General features: G+C 42.2%; 1 protein-coding gene across 2 annotated transcripts in view; it reads left to right on the top strand.

Annotated features, from left to right (window-relative positions):
- The window catches only part of LOC126298774 (1-acyl-sn-glycerol-3-phosphate acyltransferase alpha-like), a 588589-nt gene that overhangs the window by 117891 nt on the left and 442998 nt on the right, over positions 1-27700 (top strand). For both annotated transcript variants that reach the window (XM_049990225.1, XM_049990226.1), the window contains exon 2: positions 127-152. The gene's annotated coding sequence lies outside the window, so the exon portion shown is untranslated. The remainder of the gene's footprint in view (positions 1-126; positions 153-27700) is intronic.

Raw genomic sequence — 27700 nt, 5'->3', positions numbered from 1 at the left:
ATGAATTCTTTAAGTCGAATTTTCTGAAGCATTGCATTTTTGAGCTTTGACACTGTTCTTGTCGTGATGCGTAATGTCCATTTGACAGATACATGGCACTGAATCAACCTTTTTTCCCTTTTTCAGGAAGCATCCGGTGTCATCCGTGCGACGTAAGTACAATATGAGACACATTAGAACTCAGTCTGTAATCCAAGGTATGTAAACTGCATGGCAATACATGTATTGCAAACTGTGAAACTACTATCATAGGACTTGGACAAGTTGGAGTATTTCGCAGAAAATACAAACCGTCTGTACCGGGGAGAAGCATGTCATACATAATCTTTAAATCATCGATCTCCTCAAAATACATTATATTCAAGTAATGAATACTGGTGCACAAAATTTGATGCGACACGAAGTGATGTACGAAAGGCAAAGAAAATAAGCTATCCACGAGAGCTGTAGAAGTCAGTGTTTGTGGAGAAATATACTTATGAGAGATAAACTGCCTAGAACAACGCCAATTCTAAGTAACAGAATTGGCCTGTTTATCATCCTTATGACATGTTCGTATGGTAATTACATGTTACGGTGAAATGTACATAAAAAAGTGCATGCAATACAATATCTTGATTTGCTGTAATTTTAAGGATTTTTAAAGTACGACGTTAAGTTCTCGCTGTATACGGCTTTCCATTTTCACTAAAATTTGAAACGATCGCTAATAAGAACGCGGATTCAACGCGGATTGCGTCTGATCAATATGAACAAAGTATCGCTTTTAGAGGCGGCATGGTGAAGTCTTAAGTAAATACGTGTCACTTGTTGCCATCGGTGTTGCGGAGGGAAGGGGGGAAATGCTCGGTAATTGAACAAGAGAAGTACTACTGCTGCAGCTGGTGCTGGCTGCCATCTGGTGTGCGGGCAGCAAGTTTCCAACTGTTGCCGGCAGATGGCAGGAGACTATGGCCTCACATATCGAATTTCCACGGAGCGCGGAAAATGCGCAGGCGGCCCAATAATTTCTCCAGACTGCGCGCGGCATTTACAACGAGGTAGCGTTGCAACATGAATTGCAGTAGTCTACCTGTTTATAACACGACATCGATCTTGTGACGTCGCCGTTGCTGCGTCTCGATCTATACGTGAACAAATAAAACTTCTGTGAAGAGCGACAACAATCAGTTACGCGATTGTGGGCCCAACAATGAGTTTTGCGGTAGCTTGCTTTTGAGCGGGCGCCAGCGCAGCTACCGCAGATTGGCGGTTTTTTCGCAGGTTTGGGGAAACGTGTTTTTTGAAGAAACAGGAAACTCGTGGAGATTTTTGGACAAGAAAATTTCGGTACCGTGTAAATTACTACTAATGCCATCTCTGATATTTTAATTCAAACAAACATACTTAGTTTTCTAGATATTCTCTAGATGTCACTCTCTCTTCAAGTCAGTAGTTAAAATCTCTCCGTGACATCACTGTGACGTACACGCGGACCGAAATTAGGATTTTTGCGAAGGAAGGCAAGTGTGAAATTTTCTGCCCCTTCTTTCGCTCCCCTCCCCATATATATATAAACAGTTTTATAACAGTAATTTAGATACTATTTTTCGAAATAAATTCACCGTCTCATAACATTAAATCATTTTATCGACTGAAATAAGATCAAATTCAAAGCAAACAATAAAACTATTAAAAATACAAAACACATGATTACTCATTGTAGAAATAAGAAATTTAAAATTTGTCTTTGAAGTTTTTGTGCAAAATTTTTTTTATGGTTTCATCATAGTTTATGAAAGCAGCTCGTTTGTATCCTATGGAGATTATACACTTAACCTCTGTTGAGCAGTCGTGCTCCTCATATAATTTTTAATTAGTTTCAGCTTTCTGACACTTCTTTCTTCGGAGGAGACAGGAACTAGGATGGTAAGGAATATTTTTAAGACTGTAGTAAGTTGGTCTACCATTCTACCAACTAATTTTTCTAAATTAAACTTAACGTGGAAGATGCAGTAGCATCTTGCAAGCCCCTTTCTATTTGTCGGTCCATGGTGCTTGAAACTTTCAAATGAATTCATTCTAGTTACACTGCTGTAGTCTTTTAGTCTCCCACTTTCATTTCTTGAATTTGAACACCACACAGAAAAGTAAACTTTACCTTAACTTTCTCCAGCACGTTAAACCTGGTACTCAGCTCCTTTATCATTCTTGTCAGTTATTGCTGACAGGGACATCCCGAACAAATCTTCCTGTGAATGTTCGGATACTTCATTCTCGCAAAGCTCATTGGCCTTTTTTCTTAACTCTTATCCTTTTCCTGAGAATTCCATTGATATCTCATCATTTTCTGCTGACACTTTGGCCTCTAAAATAGCTTCGGGGTACAGGAGTCCTTAGAAGAAAGCTCAAAAGGCCTTGAATATTTCGACCATCTTTATCAATCGTAAGTTCTTTCTTTGCAGAAACTGATTGGCACGATATATTTTTTTTTAAATACTGCATGCCAGAAACCAGTTAAAGCAATGAATTTGAGTTTTTTCATGTTCTTTATAATAGATATGCTTCAGTTTTAGTTTCTGGTATTGACAAGTTATAAGTTTCAACATCTTCCACAGTCTGCACAACTCTATCAAAATGCTTGTAAACAGCTTCGACCGCCTCTACTCTTGCAGGCCACCTACTCGTGCTCTTGGATGTTAATACTAAGGGTAAATGTCTTATGAGCTTTCGCATCTAGAAGCTGACGCCACAAAGTGTAGATAAATACAATGGATAGTTCCAAAAAGAGTTTGGGCTTCAGCAGATGTGTCTGTTGTATGTGCTCGTATTATATTTGATAAGTCAGCCACCGATGGTACAAAACAGGCCACTTCATTCTTCTCGAGAATTCTTGTCTGGACCCCTTTCTACTTTCCAGCCCTGTTTGCCCCCACGGTCACAAGACTACCCTCTGCAGTATTTCATGTTAAACCCATCGTGTTCTATTTTTTGCAGTATCTCTTGACTAAGACGTTCTCCTGTTTTGTCTCCAACTATAATAAGGTCAACAATACCTTCCACAACTCCTGAATCATTTAACTTGAAAAGCGAACTAATAGAGTCGTCTGATCATTGTGGTTTGTAACTGGTGTGTGGTCAAACATCAGTGAAAAGTATTCAGCATCTAAAGTATCTTTTATTATATGTTGTCTTATTTTGTTCGGAAGTACGTCAAGAAACCCATCTTGCATATTTTTGGAAAAATAAGCTAATCTGCTCTCTCTTGTGACGCTCAATAGCTGACGAAGGGGTCCACTATAGTGTAATATGAGATCAATTGTACTTAGAAATTTGACACTCTCTGGATCACCAAAATCACCAAATTCTTTTGTTCTTCTAAGCGGTCTCGCTTTCTTTGCCAGAAAAAGAACATCAATAATACAATGCAAAACTGCTTTCCATCGAGATTCCTCTTCTTTATTTGGTCTTTTAGCTCTCTATCAAAGCTTCGCTTCCGAGAGAAGCCTCTAGAGCGTTCCATGAGCAAAAACCAAGCTTGTGATTTGGTGAATTTTCATGACCAGGAATTTTTCCACTTAGCTTTTTCCTATTAACTGTTCCTCCCTCTTAAGTTAAAAATGATTTCGACTCAGAATCTAAACACAAGTGAGCAGATAATCTGCAGGGTATACAATATACAACATTTTTTGCTCACACTTAAGTCTAGCCATGATCTTTTAACTTTTTTCACATTTTTATCTCCGAAACCAATCTTTATTTAAATTTCGACCTTCTCTATAGCTTTTACTTACGTTAGGACTACGATCATTTTCAGATTTCGTTTTTATAACATAACATCTTTTAATGTCACAAAACCTTGTTGGCCAAGTATCAGGATCGTTGAAATCAAATTCAAACTCACAAGTTTCACCCTATTGATGGAGGCCAGCTGCTGTTCCAGGAATTGGTGTTTGGTATTTCAGTGCATCGTCTACGTTCTTCTTACTCATGTCATATTGGTAGTTAGCTTCAATTTCACCCAAAATGAAACGGATACGAACATATCAGTAAAGTAAAACCTATGGTATAAGATAATGCAACAAAAATTTATCGTTATTTGCCTCAAGCTTGAATACATATTTTCATTGGTGAATTTATATTCACATGTATACCCTATTTCATCTTCGATTTCATATTTGTAAGTCACTTTTTAGAACATTCAAATCTATTCTTATATGCTCTATATTCCGGTACAAGAAGATACGTGTATTTATGTATGTGTACGGGGTGAACATTAATGAAACCGACAAACTGCAGTGACGGACTACTAACTGGTCCTATGCACGTGTGTCCGGAGGTGGGCGGTGTGTGTGCAACGACAACAGACTCTCCCGGAACACAGTACGAGCCGCATCGCATCCACGTCACAATTTACATCTTGAATCAGAAATTGTTTGACATCTTATATGGTTCAAACCATTTCCATACGAAACCAGAATCTAGACTCGCGAGTTGTGGACTATAATTCTGTGATACAAACAATAATTTTATGGAGCTTCAAACACAGATAACACTTTATGGTTCAGAGGAGTGGGTAGGTTTAGGATATCTGGGGGAAAACTGCCGAAATTGGGGAATTATTTTGTCAGCAATGGGGGAATTTCGAAACCTCACTTTGGAAACTCTACGCCAGCGCACCAGTCATTAATGCGGAACCTTCAGATGCGGTCGGCTGTGAACAGTCGGTCGGAGGAAGATGCGAAAGGTGGTTTACAGAATTTTACGGTTGCGTGTCAGAAGAATACTGAACAGCATTTCACAAATAGGGAATGTCGTCCAAGAAAGATGAAGTTTTATTTCAATCTTATGGCATGATTTAGTTACTATAACTGAATAACAGCTTTCCACAAAGGACATAATCAGCTATGAGTGATATCTTAATACACTCCTGGAAATTGAAATAAGAACACCGTGAATTCATTGTCCCAGGAAGGGGAAACTTTATTGACACATTCCTGGGGTCAGATACATCACATGATCACACTGACAGAACCACAGGCACATAGACACAGGCGACAGAGCATGCACAATGTCGGCACTAGTACAGTGTATATCCACCTTTCGCAGCAATGCAGGCTGCTATTCTCCCATGGAGACGATCGTAGAGATGCTGGATGTAGTCCTGTGGAACGGCTTGCCATGCCATTTCCACCTGGCGCCTCAGTTGGACCAGCGTTCGTGCTGGACGTGCAGACCGCGTGAGACGACGCTTCATCCAGTCCCAAACATGCTCAATGGGGGACAGATCCGGAGATCTTGCTGGCCAGGGTAGTTGACTTACACCTTGTAGAGCACGTTGGGTGGCACTGGATACATGCGGAAGTGAATTGTCCTGTTGGAACAGCAAGTTCCCTTGCCGGTCTAGGAATGGTAGAACGATGGGTTCGATGACGGTTTGGATGTACCGTGCACTATTCAGTGTCCCCTCGACGATCACCAGAGGTGTACGGCCTGTGTAGGATATCGCTCCCCACACCATGATGCCGGGTGTTGGCCCTGTGTGCCTCGGTCGTATGCAGTCCTGATAGTGGCGCTCACCTGCACGGCGCCAAACACGCATACGACCATCATTGGCACCAAGGCAGAAGCGACTTTCATCGCTGAAGACGACACGTCTCCATTCGTCCCTCCATTCACGCCTGTCGCGACACCACTGGAGGCGGGCTGCACGATGTTGGGGCGTGAGTGGAAAACGGCCTAACGGTGTGCGGGACCGTAGCCCAGCTTCATGGAGACGGTTGCGAATGGTCCTCGCCGATACCCCAGGAGCAACAGTGTCCCTAATTTGCTGGGAAGTGGCGGTGCGGTCCCCTACGGCACTGCGTAGGATCCTACGGTCTTGGCGTGCATCCGTGCGTCGCTGCGGTCCGGTCCCAGGTCGACGGGCACCTGCACTTTCCGCCGACCACTGACGACAACATCGATGTACTGTGGAGACCTCACGCCCCACGTGTTGAGCAATTCGGCGGTACGTCCACCCGGCCTCCCGCATGCCCACTATACGCCCTCGCTCAAAGTCCGTCAACTGCACATACGGTTCACGTCCACGCTGTCGCGGCATGCTACCAGTGTTAAAGACTGCGATGGAGCTCCGTATGCCACGGCAAACTGGCTGACACTGACGGCGGCGGTGCACAAATGCTGCGCAGCTAGCGCCATTCGACGGCCAACACCGCGGTTCCTGGTGTGTCCGCTGTGCCGTGCGTGTGATCATTGCTTGTACAGCCCTCTCGCAGTGTCCGGAGCAAGTATGGTGGGTCTGACACACCGGTGTCAATGTGTTCTTTTTCCATTTCCAGGAGTGTACATTGTGCTTAATAAACTTGACCCATTCGATCATCGAATAATGCTAATTATGAAAGAAACCATGACTGACAACGAGAGAAGAAGACGAAAACCAAATTTTTCACATTAACAAATAACTGCCAGAGGCAAGGCCGGTTTAAGGCCCAAGGGGCACAAGCCGCGGGTTGGGCCCCCAAGATGAGAGGGACGCCAGGAGCACCAACGTGCAAAATTTGCAGATAGTATGTATGACAATTAGCACCGAAAAGTGACACCGTTGAAACTGTCGAGGAAAACGGTAGAGCGTCAGATCATAAGTCACTTTCACGGAAAAATGTTCTCGAACCGGCACATACCAACGGTGAAGGATGTGGTAATCGAAACGAAACAAGAAATACGGTTTGCTTTGAATGGAACCCAAGGTACTGGGTTGGTAGTTTTTTTAATTAAATCCTTTACAGAACTGAAAATCAATGAATTTCAAGGTTTTACAAATTTTGATGTATAGCTTAATAATATCAGAATATCATGTAAATCATTCCCATTAAACACGGAATTAATAATAATAATAATAATAATAATATGATACAAAAGGCCATCTATAGCCGTGAACATTTTATATTCACAGGAAATTGTTTTTTAAATAACATACCGGTCCATCTTGTTGCAGAACATTTTCTTCGTGCTGTGTCATATATTGTTCGAACTGCTTTTAGATGTAAATTAGAGAAATTGAACAACATTGTTGAAACAACTGCCATAGGATTTAAGTTTTTTCTGCAAATGAGAATTTTAATTGTTTTACAAGAAAATTAACCAGTAATATTTATGTTAGTGAGATGAATGATTTGTTCAAACTTTTTATAGATGAAAGTGATCTGTCCACTCGCCGTTGAGTGTTCATCAGAAACAACGGTAGCGTCAGGAGTGCCCCAGGGAAGTGTGACAGGACCGCTGTTGTCCTCTGTACACATAAATGATTTGGCGGACAGGGTGGGCGGCAATCTGCACTTGTCTGCAGATGATGCTGTGGAGTACGGTAGGGGGTCGAAGTTGAGTCACTCTAGGAAGACTCAGGACGATTTAGAAAAAAATTCTAGTTGATGTGATGAATGGCAGCTGGCTTCAAATGTGGAAAAACGTAAGTTAATGCAGATGAGTAGGAGGAACAAACCTCTAATATTCGGTTACAGTATTAATAGTTTCCTGCTTGACACAGTCAAGTCGTTTAAATAGCTGGGTGTAACACTGCAAAGCTATATGAAATGGATTGAGCATGTGAGAACTACGGTAGGGAAGGCGAATGGTCGACTTCAGATTATTGGGAGAATTTTAGGAAAGAGTGAGTCACTTGTAAAGGAGACCGCATATAAGATGCTGGCGCAAGCTATCCTTGAGTACTGGTCGAGTTTTTGGTATCCGCACCAGGTCGGACTGAAGGAAGGCATTGAAGCAATTCAGGGGCGGGCTGCTAGATTTGTTAGCGATGGGTTCGAAAAACACGTAAGTGTTACGGAGTAGCTTTGGGATCCCAAATGGGAGCGAAGGCGACGTTCTTTTCGAGAAACGCGATTGAGAGAATTTAGAGAAGCGGCATTTTAAGCTGACTGCCGAACGATTCTACTGCCGCCAACGTACACTGCGCGTAAGAACCCAGAAGACAAGATTCGAGCAGTTAGGGCTCATACAGAGGCATACAGACAATCGTTTTTCCCTCACTCTGTTACGAGTGGAACAGGAAAGGAAATGACTATTAGCGGTACATAGTACCCTCCGCCACTCACCGTATGGTATCTTGCGGAGTATTGTGTATATGTAGAAGTGAAACACCCCAAATACCTTCTGGTTACCAATAGCAAGTTCATTTTTCTTCAAAACTCTCCTCTTTGACGTATTTTTTGGAACTCGATAGATGGCTGCAGCAGTTTTTCACTGTCAGTATTTCTCTGTTCATTTAGCATGGATCCCTTAATTGATTGTCTTGTTATAATAATTACCTTCAATACTTGTTCACATAAATAAGAATACAGACGGAAGAAAAAAGTTGCTGTTCAGAGCGGATATATTGGCCGCAGAAATCACCACTAGCCAGACGTTGTCCTGTCTAGGCACTATTCGCCAAAAGTTGTTAGCTGGCGACGACCTCTGGTGAAGCATTCGTGGACTAGGAAATTTGTGACTAAGTTAGCAGTGTTTCGGCACAGTTATATTAAAAATCTTAATTTGTACGTAAATGTGTTATAATTGCATAAAATGAGAACTTCAATTAAATCAGAAGATGTCAAAACTAAACAAACCGTGACTGCGAGATAACGCAATATCCTGGCGACTACAAATGACTGTGCTTAAATGACAGGGTATTCAGTCAGCCTTCCCTATTTTTCTCGCACATTTTTAGAGTATGGGAACGACTTCAGCTACATGATTGAGCTTGATGTGATATAATAAACCATTTGTATTCAGTTTAGATTCCGTAAGTCTTGGCTTGTTAATGTCGTTTTGACTGATTATACCTTATCCTCCCAGTTGAGTTCTAACACGTGCGTGGGATACGCCTTGATGATCATGCGAAAATGGTGTTTTCTGTCAAATATGTGCAACCATAGGAGCTGCCGATTTAGAGAATTGGGTGGTAGGTCAAAATAAACTGGTAGTCGAGCACGCCTCCATATAGCCACCAATACACATCGTAATATGCGACATCAAATATTTACAAGACACAATGTGTTATGTGCCAAATGAATAATTCTAATGATGTTTGTAGGCTATCTAATAAAATCATCTTATGACAATTTGTTGGTGGTAAAAAAGGGGCTTTTCCATTCTCTTTTGTGCAACCAAAACACAAATTTTACACTGCAGCACTGAATTGTCTTGGAAGAACGGTTGATACGACGAAATTTTATTGGTTAAACATTACCACTGGCTTACCACACCACAACATACGAACTTCACACAGAAAGCAATTATTTGTCAGTGTCCACTAATTGCGTTTAAGACTCCAGTCTTCCGGTTTAACTGCGCACTGTTTCGATCCCGTCATGAAGCCATCTTCACTACAGTTTTTACAGTCAGTATCAAAACAGCTTCGAATTACTCTTTATTGGCCTTAAAAATTACTTAAAACATTCTAGCCATATTCATTAAATCCACCGTTAATCAAAAATTATACTACAAAAATTTATGTGATATTCTAATACGACAGTCGTCACCACAGATTGGACTTACTAGGTAACTGTTACATCGATGTTAAATTTAGTGAGTCATTCGTTTCGAAATCTATATATTTTCCAAAGTATTACATTTACGAATATGACCTATGCTTGAATAGAACCAAAAACTCACGGAGGTTGGATGCGCTTCTCAAATGTTACGAGTGCCCCTCTGGTCATACGACGCACGTGCAAGTCTTAGTCAAGTTCGTCTTATATTTTCTGTCACAGGCCACCACAGAGGTATTCTTGCCTTCTCTGAGCTGTTCCAGTGTTTTCATCTTCAAGTCTTTCTGTATTGTGATGCAAAATTGAAGGCACCGGCCATGATTTTACGGTTTCAGTTGTACTGCAGACGGTAAGCTTTTAAAGTTAACCGCCGTCGTTAAATCTTGCACACAGTTTGCTGAGGTATTCGAAGCTCGTGGCTTGCGAGGAAGGTTGATTTTTATGGACTGCTTAACAAACATTCCCCCTCCCTCTCCACGGTGGCATGTGGCGCACTCGATCGACCGGTACTTTTCTGTTTACAGAGACAACTAGTGTCCCTAAACTGTCGATTCTAACACAAAATGCTCTATTTCCATGGAGGTTCTTTTCATAAGTCGCTATGGATGCCCGCTGCACAAATAAACGCATCGAATATTCCACCAAGCGAGGTAGTGGAGTGTTTAGCACACTGGACTCGCGTTCGGGAGGACGACGGTTCAAACCCGCGTCCGACCATCCAAATTTAGGTTTTCCGTGATTTCCCTAAATCGCTTCAGGCAGATGCCGCCATGGTTCCTTTGAAAGGGCAAGACCGATTTACTTCCCTATCCTTGCCACAATCCGAGCCTGTGCTCCGTCTCTATTGGCATCGATGTCGGCAGGACGTTAAACCCAATCTTCCTTCCTTTCTTCGTGTATTGCAACACACAAAAACTCCTTTCTTGCCTTCTTTCGCCATTTTGTCAAGGCATTGCATTCGTAACCCAACTGGTGGGCACTTGCAAACTCGGTGAGTCTACGTTTCTATTCATGCATCAATCATATCTGAACATGTGATACTTTGGAAAATATAGAACTTTTGAATACGAAGGAATCATTAACAACAGCCATATAACCTAAACCGACAAACCACATGCATAATTGTTACAAGACCTACTGTATTTCTGCCTGCAAGTAATTATGCCACAAAATAGGCATTGGAAGCGTTAAAATCGGTCTACAACAGCACTGCGCACTCTACTCCGACCACGGTCAACACAAAACAAGCAAAAACATGGCGTCCAGAGCTCTCAGTCAATCAGTGTTGATGTCAGCATTGGTCTCATTTGCTCTGTCTCATATATATATATATATATATATATATATATATATATATATATATATATATATATATTTGTGTGTGTGTGTGTGTGTGTGTGTGTGTGTGAAAGACAAGCTGAGAGAATTTTCCGCAGAAACCTAGTTCCAACAACAGTAGAAGCGCTCTAGACTGAGATTTCTCGCTACTTCCCTAAGCTTTACCTGCAGATTCCAGTGGAACGGTTTCTTCATTATGGCAAAAATCAAATTCATTGAGCACCCGTACTGAAATGACCCCATTCTAATTTACCAAGTTGTCATTGCCATTTTGGATATTGACCAAACAACGGTTATTTCTTAGCGCTGAGTGGAAACAAACTACAATTTATTTAAATGACTTTCCTGTAAGTGTCCCTCTTCATTTTACTCCCAATAAGTAAACCCCTCCTAATCGCAATGTACATCATCATCATCATCTTCTTCTTCTTCTTCTTCTTCTTCTTCTACGTGATCAGGCCCAGTAGACCGCACGCTGCTACAAGTTCCTCCTCCATTGTGTTCTGTCCATTCCTGCTATTCGCCATCCGTCCACACCTATTGATACTTGGTTTAAACATTCATCGAGGCCATCCCTTCAACGCTTCTTGGGTCTGTCTGGAGGTCTCTTTCCTGTAGATGTGAAATCCAGGAGCTTTCGAGGCCATCTGTGATCTTCCATCCGGACCACATGGCCTGCCCACTCCATTCGTTTGGCTTTGACACTTACAGCTATGTTGGGCTGCTGCTCTCTTGGTTGTGTCTGATCCTCCATTCCCCTGTGTCTGCATCCACAACCGAACTGAAAATCTTCCGAAGCACTTTTCTCTCAAAAACGAGGAGCTTATGGAAGTTCTGTTTCCGGATACTCCATGTCTCGCAGCCATATAGAACAACAGGCTGGATCAGGGTTTTGTACAGTCGAATCTTGATCTGTCTGGAGAGAATCAGTTGTGCTAGGCTGTAGTAAGATCGGTTTCCAGCATGTATTCTGCCATTTATCTCTGCTTAACATGACGAGTTCTCAGTGAAAAGTGCCCCTAGGTATTTAAGTTCACGCACTCTCTTGTAGGACTGGTCTCCCACCTGCAGTGATCGTAGATGACCAGCAATTTGACTTTGACCACGCGTCATAACTAGGTACCCTGTCTTGGTTTCGTTTATGTTTAGCTCAAATTTGCTAGCAGCCTCCTTTAGTGCTCTGGTCATTTTCTCCAACTCCTCTTCAGACCTAGAGAGTAAACAGTTGTCGTCTGCATAGGCTAAGTGTGCCAGTCTCTTTCCTTCGATTTCAATTCCTTCGTTCTCTTGGTAGGTCTCGCGTACGATCTTCTCGAGGGCAAAGTTTAACAGGATAGGCCCATCTCCTTGCCTAAGACCTGTCACAATTTCAAATTCCTCAGTTAAGCGATTTCCCATCTTCACCTTTGCACGTGTTTTGCTCAGACATCATAAATGGAAAAATATAATTATTGATTACGTGAGTCCACTTTATGCTTGTTCTCTATTGAAAACTGCTGTCGCTAAATGCTTTCCAGATGCTGGGAGACATTGCAAGAGACATTTTTCTGCTCTGAAATTTACCCTCCGTACCGAATTAGCGTTAGAATTACTACTGCAATTAGTGTTGAGTCATTCTCCACTTCACCTAATCATACGTTTCATGCTAGTGTTAAAACGCTACGATACTCCTGTGAAATTAAGAAAAGAAAAAAAGGAGGAAAAAGAGTAGTAATTCCAGCCTCATGACAGAAGCCGTGGAACACACTGCAATTTGTGGAGAGAAGTAAAATAGGCGTGGTGATGGGTTCCGTGTGTGTGCGCACATATTCGATATGACGCTGGCTACACCGCATCCACTCTCTGAACAAATACTCAAACTGATTAAGCAGCCGTCAATACCGACTACTGCGAGTTATTAGCGCGCTCCCTGTATCCCATAAGCCGTTATTTCAGTGTTTGGTTGAATGTAATAACGTGTCTGTTCAGAGTCGTTGTAGTCCCGAAACCGGATGCTGTCTATTGGTCTCCTACTCATTAGTAGAAATTGTAGCATTGGGTTGAAGGATTCACAAGCAAGCATTGCAGTTGTATATGTACTGCAGCAACTCCTAATGTATGAATTTATTTAATTATCTCAACGAATTCTTTCTGACGGCATGATGAGTAACTTTCGAATCCGGCAACTAGTAATTTTCCGTCTTTTAACACGTCCAGTGGCAGTAACCTCTCCGTATCCTGTCAATTCTACAATCACGTATTTAAAAATTTGCCCTCAAAAGGAAACTATTCAACTGGAACAACATTTCATACACCTGTATATCTCCGAGGATAAGTAGATATTTCGACTTTTTATCCATTCGCCTGTCGTCAGTGCAGCGGATGGCGCACTTTTGGCCGCTAAATTTTCAACGCCAAGAAGAATAGCAAATAACGAAAATTTTCTTATTAGGCGTATACAGTACATCAATATCTACATATACAGGATGGTCCATTGATAGTGGCCGGGCCAAATATCTCACGAAATAAGCATCAAACGAAAAAACTGCAAAGAACGAAAGTCGTCTAGCTTGAAGGGGGAAACCAGATGGCGCTATGGTTGGCCCGTTAGATGGCGCTGCCTTATGTAAAACGGATATCAACTGCGTAGTTTTAAATAGGAACCCCAATCTTTTATATATATTCGTGTAGTACGTAAAGAAATATGAATGTTTTAGTTGGACCACTTTTTTCGCTTTTTGACAGATGGCGCTGTAATAGTCACAAACGTATAAGTACGTGGTACCACGCAACATTCCGCCAGTGCGGACGGTATTTTCTTCGTGATACATTACCCGTGTTAAAATGGACCGTTTACCAATTGCGGAAAAGGTCGACATCGTGTTGATGGCTATTGTGATCAAAATGCCCAACGGGCGTGTGCTACGTGTGCTACTCGGTATCCTGGACGACATCATCCAAGTGTCCGGACCGTTCGCCGGATAGTTACGTTATTTAAGGAAACAGGAAGTGCTCAACCACATGTGAAACGTCAACCACGACCTACAACAAATGATGATGTCCAAGTAGGTGTTTTAGCTGCTGTCACGGATAATACGCACGTCAGTAGCAGATAAATTGCACGAGAATCGGCAATCTCAAAAACGTCGGTGTTGGGAATGCTACATCAACATCGATTGTACCCGTACCATATTTCTAAGCACCAGGAATTGCATGGCGACGACTTTGAACATCGTGTACAGTTCTGTCACTGGGCACAAGAAAAATTACGGTACGATGACAGAATTTTTGCAAGCGTTCTGTCCGTAGCTCGTGGTTGTGTGGTAGCGTTCTCGCTTCCCGCGCCCGGTTTCCCGGGTTCGATACCAGGCGGGGTCAGGGATTTTCTCTGCCCCGCGATGAGTGGGTGTTTTGTGCTGTCCTTAGGTTAGTTAGGTTTAAGTAGTTCTAAGTTCTAGGGGACTGGTGACCTCAGAAGTTAAGTCTCATAGCGCTCAGAGCTATTTGAACCATTTTTAACAGCATGCCTTCTCAGAAATGATAAGTTCACAAAGGTACATGTATCACATTGGAACAACCGAAATAAAATGTTCAAACGTACCTATTTTCTGTATTTTAATTTAAAAAACCTACCTGTTACCAATTGTTCGTCTAAAATTGTGAGCCATATGTTTGACTATTACAGTTCCATCTATCACAAAGCGAAAAAAGTGGTCCAACTAAAACGTTCATATTTCTTTACGTACTATACGAATATGTAATAAAAATGGGTTTTCCTATTTTAAAAAACGCACTTGATATCCGTTTGACCTATGGCAGCGCCATCTAGCAGGCCAACCATAGCGCCATATGGTTTCTCCCTTCAAGCTAGACAAGTTTCTTTCTTTGTAGTTTTTTCTGTTGACGCTTATTTCGTGAGATCTTTCGCCCGGTCACGATCAATGGATCACCCTGTAGACTCCTCAAGCCACCGTACGGTGAGTGGCGAAGGGTACCCCATATCACTACTAGTCATTTCCTTTCCTCTTCATTCGTATTAGAGCAAGAGAATAACGACTCTCCAAAAGCATCCATAATTGCCCTAATTTCTCGCATCTTATATTCGTTGTTCTTACACGAAATGTACGTTGGCGGCAGTAGAATCGTTCTGCAGTCGGCCTCAAATGCCGGTTCTCTAAATTTCCGTAATAGTGCCTCGCGTGAAGAGCGTCGACGTCCCTCCAAGGATTCCCATTTGAGTTCACGAAGCATCTCTGCAACACTTGCGTGCTGATCAAACCTACCGGTAACAAATCCCCCTCCATCCATGATTCCCAGGATATCGTGTGAGAAAAGGGCAAGCTGAGTTTCGTACGAGCGATGCTTTCTAAATCCGTGCTGCTTTGTGGTCATAAGCTTTTTTGTCTCAAATAAATTTGTTGTATTCATACTCGGTATGTTATTAAGAATTCTGCAGCAAACCGATGTTAAGGATATTGGTCAGTAATTAAGCGGGAATGTTATTTACGTTTCTTATATACAGGAGTCACTTGCGTTTTTTTCCAGTCTCTTGGGACTTTGTGCAGGGCGGGAGATTCGCGATAAATAGAAGGTAAGTAAGGGGCCAACGCCGCACAGTAATCTCTGTAAAACCGAACTGGCATTCCATATGGACATGGCGACTTGGTCGTTGTCAGCTCTTTCACTTGCTCCTGTACAACACGGAGAAAGAATAAATGAATCTCTCTATGATTTGGGTGTATACAGGGAGCGAAATTTAGAACACAATGCTTAATTTACCTGACTGGGAACCGAGTTGACCTATGCTTTGATGACAGATTCGGGTACGTTAAAAAAATGGTTCAAATGGCTCTGAGAACTATGAGACTTAACTTATAAAGTCATCAGTCCCTAGAACTTAGAACTACTTAAACCTAACTAACTTAAGGACATCACACGCATCCATACCCTAGGCAGGATTCAAACATGGGACGGTAGCGGTCGCGCGGTTCCAGATCGTTGTGCCTAGAACCGCTCGGCCACTCCGGCCCGCCAGTCGGGTACGTCATTCCATGCTGATCATCTCAGTGGCACAGGTCACCAGTCGTTATGACTGGCGAGTGGTGGAGTGCTAGTGTCTCGACAGCCGATGGGTAGATGTTTTACTGATCTGGAGAACGTGCCGGCCAGGGAGCCGAACTTCCTTTGTATTGAGGCAGGTCAAGACAACACGGGCAGCATACGGCCTTGCATTATCTTGTTGAAAGACAGCGTCAAGGTCATCTTGAGTAGAACTACGGGCTTGAAAATCACGTTTCCGAGGTGCTTGCTCCCAGACGACAGGCTGTAACAATCTGCCCATTGTCAAAGTCGCTAATCGTCAGTGAAGAAACAATACCGCATACGTAGCAGAACGCGATTTTTACAGGAGAGCTGATACGTTTTTTCGTGTAACTCTGGAGTACTTATGGCCTGACGCGATCGATAGTAATCTGCCACTTTGACCTCAAATAACTCATGTACTATTCAAGTTACATGCCTGTAATTTATACCAATTTAGGTTTAGATTAATAACTTTCTGAAGACACGTCGAACGACAAAATCGGATGAACCGTTTAGATTTTGGAAATTCGTTTTGGGTGCTACTTGTATAATTTATCGTCAGATACTAAACTTTAAATTAATAAATATATTGAAAATTTGATTACACCATCATAATCTTCACGCAAATAATGGTAATGCACATGTTTCTTTTTGAGGCACCGTGATTCCTCTGGCTATTATTAATTTCTAAATGAACTGTGAAATGTCTGCCATTAAGATTTCACAAAGTCCGCCATCTTTGGCACTCCCTGCATGTCTCCTTCATCGACACAGCGTCACCATGGAATTCCCAGTCACACGGCCCAGTGCAGCCACACCAACTCAGAACTTCGAATATTTTCAAGGTGCCACAACTCGCCAGTTACCTCAAACTAGACAGGTCTGGCTTCCCTCAAGACATGTTAATGTTCATTACGATGTATCGGAGGAACGTTTGGTTTAAACTTTCTGAATACAGCCTACTGATTGGATCATACTGTCTTTTTCAGGACAGCCTTCGCTTTCACTCTGTGTCTACATCCAGAATTCCCCATTCATCAATTTGAGAATCATGTCATGGATTGGGAGAAGCCTCCTGGCTCTGGCTGCCTGCCTCTGAACGAATGACTGAAGTAGGAGATTGTTCATCAATGTTACGTATTTTTCACTCGTCGAAACTCTGTATCTCCACGCACATTGGATGGGGATATCCAGTTGTGGCAGCAAGACAGCCAATTTCAGACGTTTCATGGAGAACACGCTCTTTTTCAGGTGGTGGTAGAACAAATACTTCGCCTTAGGTCTTTGTGCAGTGATGACTTCACTTTAGGCTTTTGTACAGCAAAAACTCCAGGTAAGGAAAAGAGAGATTAATGATGACACGAGCCTTGCTGCCGCTGGAAAGATGTCTGTTACAAAGGGAATGCAGAAGTCATATACAGCAGCCATGACTGTCGTCCAACCCACCAGTGTTGTTGAGATGCGAAGTTATTTGCTCCATTCAGGAGCTGAGTACGCTATCTGAAAGTCACACATCCAGTTTGTTGCTCTCAGTGCGCGTTTTGGCAGTTCAGTGGCGTCTGCTCCTATCTTTACATGTACGTTCTACGTCTACTTAACAACTTATGCAGTCACTGGCCGCATCTGCAAATTATTAATGTAATGGTGTTTTTTCCTCCCTGTCCGCCTGTGCCAAGCTCATACTTTGGCCTTATAATCGTTTTCCTGCTCGTTAATGGTTCCTTATAAATACAGTGGGTAAATTTCAATTCTAAAGATAATACATATTTTAGTGACGATTTGTTTCCGTTCATAGCTAGAAACGTCCTCCTCCCATTAATATGTCTATGTGAGTGTCGTGGTACCCATTTGTTTCTTGCTTAACTGGGCAATCCCTACCAATATTCATTTAAATAAGATGTTTCCCGTCACGTGAGAGTATCGTAATTTCAAATTAATTTACATAATCATCTGAGGTGGTTCCTCACTCTGCTGGTCACCAGTGTTTGGTTCTGTGCTTCCTAGGAGTGTGCTCCTGCTGCAACCGACACCCCGCAATTTCTATCATTATCTGGTATCTACCTGGCCACAGTAGCGTAGCACAACATTGTAGGAGCCGAAACAAACAGCCAAAGCCCATTGATAAAGTGGAATATCGTACGATGATTCGTTTTGTGCATTTGAAACAACACTGCAACAGTTTACACTGAGTTTGTGGAAGTGTACGGAAACAAAGCATCATGATATGACAGAGGCCTCCATGGTAGTCGAAACAAGTCTGAACGACTACGAACTAAACGTAAGACAACTTCTGTTAAGATCCGAGAACCACAAGAGAAATTGAAGCCCTGATGCAAGGAGACCGGCGTACCACAATCGAAGCAGTTGTAAAATAAGCAAAAAATAGGCATGGATCAGTTTTCAACATCTTGCACGACATTTTGAACGTGACAAAGGGCCACGTTGATACCAACAAACTGGGCAACTTCATTCACAGTGCACTCACGCACATGTCCATACACGATAGCTCCTTTCTGCCATTCCGACACATCTCCACATCTTACTATGCTGATTCTGTACAACGGACAGGCACATATACATCACTTCACTGCCGTGAATTCATCAGTGAAGAGTCACCTGATCACCTGCTGCCAGTTTTACACCGCCAACAGTGCTCTAAAGATGCATTTATATAGGCGTTATTTTACGGCAACATTTAACCACAGTAGCATTGCCATTAACAATGCTTCAATGTGGCTGCAATACAAGGAGATATTTCATTATGGCCGGATAATATTGCTGATGCTGCAGGCTGTTGCAAGTAATTGTCGAAGTATTCGAGGTGATGCTGGTGTTGTCCACCAACGGTGGAGAATATTAGGGTAGATCTGGGGGACATTTACACTGATTTCTTTTCGGAATTTTAAAAATTTTCCTTGTCAGATTTATCGTGTAAAAAAACTGTTTTGAATTATATAATGGTTATTGAAATATAACTTCAGTATAAACTTCTAACTCAGACTCAAGTCGAGTGCGTAAACGTGCCCCGTGTTACACACCTATGAGAGCATTTTTACGCATATCATGGAACACAGTGACGAGTTAAAAAAAAAAAATCTCGAATGAAATTTTCAAAATATGTTTTTTGAAGATAATCAAAATTGCTATCATACTTACACCCATTAACACAGTAATACACAACAATTTTACTAACAGTAAACAAATTTTTTGGCGAAGCATAATATGCCCTAAATAGAAGTTTCAGTATTAGAGGCCTGTTTATCATCATTGTCCATGCTGCAGTTGATGATAAGATAATGTGTTTTCTGAGGCACAATCGTCGTGAGCCCACATTTTATATTAAGACATTGCACCCATTCTTGATTTCTTCTTAATCCGGTTTATCGTTCCAAGCAGTAAATACAAAGGAAATTTTCATCTTCTTCATTAGACTGCTGCAGGTTGTAAGACAAAGAAACAAGTACGGAATGGGACATTTATTGAGAGGGGTGTGCTTGCTAACAGACGCTTTGGAAGAGCCGCGCAGCGGAGCCGCGTGGTCTAGGACCCCTTGCCACGGTTCGGGCGGCTCCCCACGTCGGAGGTTCGAGTCCTCCCTCGGGCACGGGTGTGTGTGTTGTCCTTAGCGTAAGTTAGATTAAGTAGTGTGTAAGCCGAGGGACCGATGACCTCAGTAGTTTGGTCCCGTAGGAACTTACCACAAATATCCAAAAAATATCCTTGGAAGCATTAGTTTGTGAGAAGAGACTGAGAGCAAGAAGGAGAAACAGAATGATAGACAACATATAGGGAAGAGGAAATTACGTAGACCTAAGACAGGAGAGCATGGAGAGCTATCATGTGAAAATCTGCCTTTGGGCAGAGCACTAATGTTGACATCAGAACTAGATCTATGCACATTTCTCCTTGTTCTTCCTTTTATCCATTTCTTTGACTTATCAGTCCTTGCTCTCATAGATTTAATTCTTTCTACTCTGAGATTCATTAGGTTCAAATAGCCTGTTTAGCAATTTCCACCTTTTATTCCCCTGTGCCTTAATTTTTTTTTTTTTTTTTTTTTTTTGATTGCGTTTCCAACTGCTGTTGTTTTAAAGTTACCTCGAATGGGGTATCAGCTAGGATGCCAATGCAAAATAATGTGTAAACGTGTCCCATCACCATGTTTGAATTAGTTTAGAAACTACAATAGTGATCTTTAGGCTTTCAAATGACATGAATGTACTTTGTATAGTAGAATAATCTCCTGTAAACGAACATATATTCACATATTCTCAATTCTAAAATTTATGCTCAGTAGGTGCTTCGATATTTGAGTAACAAAATTTACTCACCTTGCAGAAAAACACAAATGCGTTCTTCGCTTTATGACATTCCTTCCACTGGTGCTGTGAAGCTAGTCAGAGTCCTCAGTAGACAGCAGTACTAATCTTCCATTGTCGGTGGCGCTCCAGCAAGAATCGTTCCCGAGAAAAGTGCTCTGTGTAAACGAGCCCCGCGCATAAACGTCCCCGGTGTCCTCTATAGATTGCAGGGCAATATCTATCCCTCTCCTTGCTTCCCTCTCGCTCACACCTTTGTTTCCTACTTTTTTCACAGACAAGGGCTGCAGTCACGTGCCTGAGAGAAAACTATATCGTTTCGCTTTTGTTTGAAAATGCACGCGTATATATTTAATTCCGTTTGATGTTTGTTGTTGAGGAGTTTGTTGTGTGTAGTAATGGAGATGCGGACCAAAAGAGAGAACTTTGAATATTATAAATGCAATTTATCCAAGAACAGAGCTACGGAAATTCGAAAGTAAGGTCACAGTTTGAAAAAAGGCATTAGCAAACTATTGAGGATAAGGCCGAAATCACGCTCAATTTTGTTGTGTGTTTTACTATGGGTGTTTCCGTATGTCAGTGAACAAAAAGAAAATTTAAACAAAAGCTGTGGTCTTATTTTAAATGTATCTTACTAAAATCCGTCAGTCTTTCTACCAAAGCATTGTATACTTCTGGTGCCAAGAGGGTTATTGACGATTAGTGCACTTTAAAGCGGTATGTAAAATTTCTGCATGAAATGGAAGGGTGATCGCCAACCTCGTCGTAACTGGTGCACACTCTCTCATATTTGTATTGGATGTAGCAATTCTCGGACCAATTTGCTTGTACGTGTTATTGGAAACTGTGTTTAGCCATTCTGATAACATTTTGGTCTAGGAATGCATCCAGCATCAGCCCATAAACTAAATTTTCTGAAGCATTCCACTAATCCACAACGCCCGAATTCTCTTGTTTTTTTCTAACTTTACTCCTTGTTTGATGTAAAAGCAGCAGAGGCACAGCCACTTCCACCAGCTGGCGTTCGTCAATTTTGGGGCAATAGTGTGGCCCATTGTAAACGCTTCCAGCCCAGAAGCGTATTGTCGCAGACATTACGGGGCAGTAATGGCCGGTAATCTAGTGATACATGTAGCTGCAATTACTGAGCAATTTGCAATTTTGTAGTTCGTGGAACTTGTAAATAGGCTGTTTAGGTTTTTTTATTGGTAACGCCGCCGCCACGTAGCGCTCTGTATAAAAATCACTGGCTGTGCCGTGTGCAGTCTGTGGCTGGTTTGCATTGTTGTCTGCCATTGTAGTGTTGGGCAGCGGAAGCTGGATGCTAACAGCGCGTAGCGTTGTGCAGTTGGAGGTGAGCCGCCAGCAGTGGTGGACGTGGGGAGAGATATGGCGGAGTTTTGTAATTTGTAAGAATGGATGTCATGAACTGATATATATATATATATATATATATATATATATATATATATATATATATATATTATGACTATTAAGGTAAATACATTGTTTGTTCTCTATTAAAATCTTTCATTCGCTAACTATGCCTATCAGTAGTTAGTGCCGTCCGTAGTATTGTAATAGTTCGAGTAACGAAGATTTTTGTGAAGTAAGTGATTTGTGAAACGTATTGGTTAATGTTAGTCAGGGCCATTCTTTCGTAGGGATTTTTGGAAGTCAGATTGCGTTGTGCTAAAAATATTGTGTTTCAGTTTAAGCACAGTCGTGTATAATTTTTCAAAGGGGACGTTTCAAACTTTTATAAGAATGGTAACAAATATTTTATCTCGTTAGCTTATAATGTGACATTCGGGAGGACGACGGTTCAATCCCGTCTCTGGCCATCCTGATTTAGGTTTTCCGTGATTTCCCTAAATCGCTTCAGGCAAATGCCGGGATGGTTCCTTTGAAAGGGCACGGCCGATTTCCTTCCCCATACTTCCCTCAGCTGAGCTTGCGCTCCGTCTCTAATGACCTAGTTGTCGACGGGACGTTAAACACTAATCTACTCCTCCTCCTTATAATGTGACACGTAATTTGAGGAAAAAAAGTGGCATGAAGCATTGTGGGGCTTAACTTCGATGGTCATCAGTCCCCTAGAACTCTCTAGAACTGCTAGAAGACCAGAACCGTAGCGGTCGCGCGGTTCCAGACTGTAGCGTTTAAGGTCAAACAGCAATTGAAAATAATGTTTGCAATGATTTTACCGGAAATTTCGGAACGTCACAATGAAGCTAGTTTTATGTTCAGGATTATATACTTCTCATTATAACTGAAAAAATGTTTTTGACTTAACTAAAAGCCCTTTGAGCATTAGGGTGTGTCAATCTACAAAACTACAAACAATTATAGAACATAAACGACGTTTCGACCTTCTTTGGAGCGGTCTGCTATTCTGATGTTTCTCCTCCCTATATATAATCGAAACGTCACTGGACAGTCCACAATCAAAATGGCAGTGGTGGGACGCTTATAGGGAAGGCAGATGCATGCGCTACTCTCTTAGGTGATTGGGAGGCAACGGCTAATCTGAAGCTTGTACCCAAGCTGCAAGAAAATGGTATCACACGGAAGTCCCCTTGTTTATACTTTTTTATACTGTGGTACGTGGGTCTTGTGGAGCTGGCTGGCAAACACACGCCGCCTGGCATCGCTGGTAGCCAGCGTGTCTGCAGCTGCAGTTTGTAGCCATTCTCCCCGTTCATGCCGCCAGGGCATTCAGTTACCTCAACAGCACTCTTTCACTTTCCGCCGCAGCAGTCATGCTTACTGAGCGAACAGACGATGAAACGTTGCTTTCGTTCGTCCTCAGAGCTCCTGCGACGTTGCGCGCAGCCTCGCTCACTGCGAGAAACCACACACTAAGGCGTCCTCACACGGGACGAGTTAACTGGCGGTTCTGTGGAGCTGTACGAGTTTTATAATCAATCTCTGTTATTTCACGTTGAGGAGGCATTGCCGCGAATGAAACACAAATTAAGTTCTGTGACATTTCGGCGTCGTGCTACCAAACATTAAACCAATAAGTGGCGAGAATGCTCTCTATGTCACAAGCAGAACTATGGAAATGCAATAGGGTACAGCGGTGCTGTTACACTCACGGGGCTAATCCACCTGAAATAAGAAACGGTGCAACAGTGCGCCAGTTCCTCACAGAGAAGGTCGTTTTGCCTTCAATGTGTGCCAGTGTCTCTGTTATCGCATGTGATTGCAGCAGGGGTGTTATTTGTTACATTATTGACGGGGCTGAAGAACAAACTCTAGAGATAAGCTAACTGTGGTGGATTATTGCCATAGCTAAAGAATACTATTTAACAAATTAAGGTGCACCATGCACAATAACGTGAAATTTTAAACTCTTCAAGTTACCTGTATAAGAACGCAGGGTACTCGGTCTTTGTATCAACAAATATCGATGGATTTTTCCACAAAAGCCTCATTGCCGTGTGCTTGGAAATGTCCGCACTTGGGGCTACTTCGTCCAGTACACGTGGAGTTATTTCCACTTAACAAAACTATTAGTTTAATCGATATTTTACTGTGAAATTACAGAGAACAAATTTTCTTGGTTCCTTTTCAGATGGTCAGTACATACAGAGAGGGAAAATCCAAGTGCTTCATGGTCCAAGGAAGATATGAAACAAGCAGGCATCTTCTCTGGATAAAGTGCTACTTGGTTTGTGTGGATGCAAAAACGACGAAAAGTGTTTGCTTATAAAAAATGCTTCCGATTTTGGCACTGAAATACACTTGGAGCAGTAGCCTCTGGATTGGGTAGAATAGCCCCATCGTTTTTAGATACTGTGATTTTTGCGTTCTTGAGATGAATTCTTTAGAAATTTCGACCTTTCATATACTGGAATGTCTTCATAATCAACATACCGTAATTAATTACATTGAAAGATTTTTTAAAAAAAGTTTCATACCGTATTATATAGGGCTTACAGCTGAAATGTGTAGAATAACCCCGCTGTACTCTACTGAATTTCGCCGTGTTCATTTGAAGCCCATATATGGTGCGTTTTACATTATAATCTACGTCCTGTTGCACAGTAACCCTGTTCCTGGGTACACTAATAAATTTTCGGAGCTATTGTTCGACACAGACGGCAAAAGTCCAACTCAGACCGTGTTTCACAATCATAATCTAGATGATGCGAAGAGTGACAGTATTGCAGAAGAAGGGCAACACTCATAACTTACTGCTACACAGCCAGCGGAGCTATAGCAGGGGTTACCCAAGTCTAGTGTAGTTAGAGCCATCGAATTACAAAGTACTGAATACCTGTGAGAACGAAGTCTTTCACGACGACACTGTTGTATAAAACATTCTCGGTCTTCTTACCGAGTCAGTTCAAGGTAAAACTAGTTGCTCCTGACGAAGGCGGTGGTGTAAATCGTCAAAAGTTCGAGATTTTATCCTAAATTGACGCGACAAGAAGTCAGAGAATGTTTTATTGAGGGCTACTGTGTATCTGATTCGCGTCTTTCTGTTCGCAAATAATTTTTATTCACCTTCTTGTTTTGTGAAAGTTTGCGGGACTTTCTTCTTAATTACATAGCAATATTTTCTATAATGTTCCATGTTATGTAAATAAAACTGCACTCTTTCGTTGGAGTGAACTTTTCTAAGCTGATATCCTTATGGGATGAACACGGAACGTTCGTTTTTGTCTTACAACGTGTTCATGGATATTGAAGTTTTTATTTATGTGTACTATGGACAGGACAACATGACTAACATACGGATAACGAAGAAAATGAGTGTTTCAGTGCAGATGATCTTACACCTGTCCATTTTTTAAACAACTGTGTGGTCCGCTACCCAGGTACAGCCAGCAGCTGCCGTTCGAGAACGCTGCAGTCGCAAATCACATGAAAGCAGCACGCTCACTGTGACGTAGGCACAGCATCTCACGAGGCTGGATTTCCCGGACAAATTACGCTACCTACAACTCCACAGATTTACTCGTAAACGTGTGTTTGGCAGGGCCGGACTAGCTCTCAACACTGCTGACTATTAAAACCAGTATAGGTAAGTGTCGCCAGCCTCTATCTGACCAGCGAGACTGGACTACAGTTGTCGCTACTCCTATGCCACTAATAAAACGTCCTGTATCAGTCGAACTAGTTTCAGTCAGAAACCGTAATTCTACCACTGAAATGGAAAATGCATGGTGTTGACAGTTCCTACGACGCCTGCAGCTGGCTTCTAGCACGTCTTCTTGGGTTGTGAACCAGTTGTCAGTAACAGGGAATGATTCCATACAACCGGCTGGCACACTGACCTAATTTCGCTGCTATGGCCCGCGCCATATGACTGCTTGGCCTTAACTAGAAGTCTACAAACCTACCAGTGAGGCCTTTTAATAGAGGTGACAACTAAATTGTCCCCTGGGGTTACCTCCTGCTCTGAACAATGTAACGTGTTTCCAGAGTGAATGGAATAGTTCGTCGTCTCACGTGACTGAAATGTTGTCAGGTCTTGCACTGGTCGTTAGCGAAAAAGTCTGTCGTACGATACGCATGCAACACACGAGAAATCAGGGCATGGACACTACACTTCGAGGGTGGTCCAGGCTGCGGGTCTTCCACATGCCACCGTGAATACCCTGTCTGATCAAAAGTATACAGATACCCTTTGATAATGCGGAACTGACCGCTATATGACACGAGAGTCAGTATTGCCAGTATAAAAAGGGGCACGGAGAATTCTGTCGTTAGTAGAGAAGCAATGTTGTTGTTGTTGTTGTTGTGGTCTTCAGTCTTTGTTTGACGCAGCTCTCCATGCTACTCTATCCTGTGCAAGCTTCTTCATCTCCCAGAACCCACTGCAACCCACATCCTTCTGAATCTGCTTAGTGTAGTCATCTCTTGGTCTCCCTCTACGATTTTTACCCTCTACGCTGCCCTCCAATACTAAATTGGTGATCCCTTGATGCCTCAGAACATGTCCTACCAACCGACCCCTTCTTCTCGTCAAGTTGTGCCACAAACTTCTCTTCTCCCCACTCCTATTCAATACTTCCTCATTAGTTATGTGATCTACCCATCAAATCTTCAGCATTCTTCTGTAGCACCACATTTCGAAAGCTTCTATTCTCTTCTTGTCCAAACTATTTATCGTCCATGTTTCACTTCCATACATGGCTACACTCCATACAAATACTTTCAGAAATGACACTTAAATCTATACTCGATGTTAACAAATGTGTCTTCTTCAGAAACGCTTTCCTTGCCATTGCCAGTCTACATTTTATATCCTCTCTACTTCGACCATCATCAGTTATTCTGCTCCCCAAATAGCAAAACTCCTTTACTACTTTAAGTGTCTCATTTCCTAATCTAATTCCCTCAGCATCACCCGACTTAATTCGACTACATTCCATAATCCTCGTTCTGCTTTTGTTGATGTTCATCTTATATCCTCCTTTCAAGACACTATTCATTCCGTTCAACTGCTCTTCCAAGTCTTTTGCTGTCTCTGACAGAATTACGATGTCATCGGCGAACCCCAAAGTTTTTATTTCTTCTCCATGGATTTTAATACCTACTCCAAATTTTTCTTTTGTTTCCTTTACTACTTGCTCAATATACAGATTGAATAACATCGGGGAGAGACTACAACCATGTCTCACTCCCTTCCCAACCACTGCTTCCCTTTCATGTTCCTCGACTCTTATAACTGCCATCTGGTTTCTGTACAAATTGTAAATAGCCTTTCGCTCCCTGTATTGTACCCCTGCCACCTTCAGAATTTGAAAGAGAGTATTCCAGTCAACATTGTCAAAAGCTTTCTCTAAGTCTACAAATGATAGAAACGTAGGTTTGCCCTTCCTTAATCTAGCTTCTAAGATAAGTCGTAGGGTGAGTATTGCCTCACGTGTTCCAACATTTCTACGGAATCCAAACTGATCTTCCCCGAGGTCGGCTTCTACTAGTTTTTCCATTCGTCTGTAAAGAATTCGCGTTAGTATTTTGGAGCTGTGACTTATTAAACTGATAGTTCGGTAATTCTCACATCTGTCAACACCTGCTTTCTTTGGGATTGGAATTATTATATTCTTCTTGAAGTCTGAGAGTATTTCGCCTGTCTCATACATCTTGCTCACCAGATGGTAGAGTTTTGTCAGGACTGGCTCTCCCAAGGCCGTCAGTAGTTCCAATGGAATGCTGTCTACTCCGGGGGCCTTGTTTCGACTCAGAAGCAATAACAGCAGTGAAACTTTCAGGCAGATTAAAACTCTATGCCGGACCGAGACTGGAACCCGGGACCTTTGCCTTTCGCGGGAAACGAGTACAGCAGTGACAGAGTATGAACTTATCAGAATATGACACCTGATAAACAAATCAATGACAGACATTTCAACTCCTCCGCTGCTCCTGAAGTCGTGTGTTGGTGGTGTGACTGTGAAGTGGAAACGCGAAGAAATAACCCAGACAAACCTTTCG

The sequence above is a fragment of the Schistocerca gregaria genome, chromosome X (assembly GCF_023897955.1).
Source record: "Schistocerca gregaria isolate iqSchGreg1 chromosome X, iqSchGreg1.2, whole genome shotgun sequence".
NCBI lineage: Eukaryota > Metazoa > Arthropoda > Insecta > Orthoptera > Acrididae > Schistocerca > Schistocerca gregaria.
The sequence above is the reverse complement of the archived record's forward strand: the minus strand, read 5'-3'. Positions and strand labels throughout refer to the sequence as shown.